Genomic DNA, 202 nt, shown 5'->3' on the forward strand with positions numbered 1-202 from the left:
TGAGAGTTTTTTCGGTAGCCTCCCATCCGTTAAATATGATACATCCCCCACCATACTAATTTCGTACAGTTTTTCGTCCGGATAAAACATCTCGCTATTTTAATTCGAAATTCTGAAATGTTTACACTCTTGGTATCTGTCTTGATGTATGGGGAGAGGAGGTATATCAGAAAAAATATGATGTGAGTGATATTAGGTTAGT

The sequence above is a fragment of the Penaeus monodon genome, chromosome 19, assembly GCF_015228065.2.
Source record: "Penaeus monodon isolate SGIC_2016 chromosome 19, NSTDA_Pmon_1, whole genome shotgun sequence".
NCBI classification, from domain to species: Eukaryota; Metazoa; Arthropoda; class Malacostraca; order Decapoda; family Penaeidae; genus Penaeus; species Penaeus monodon.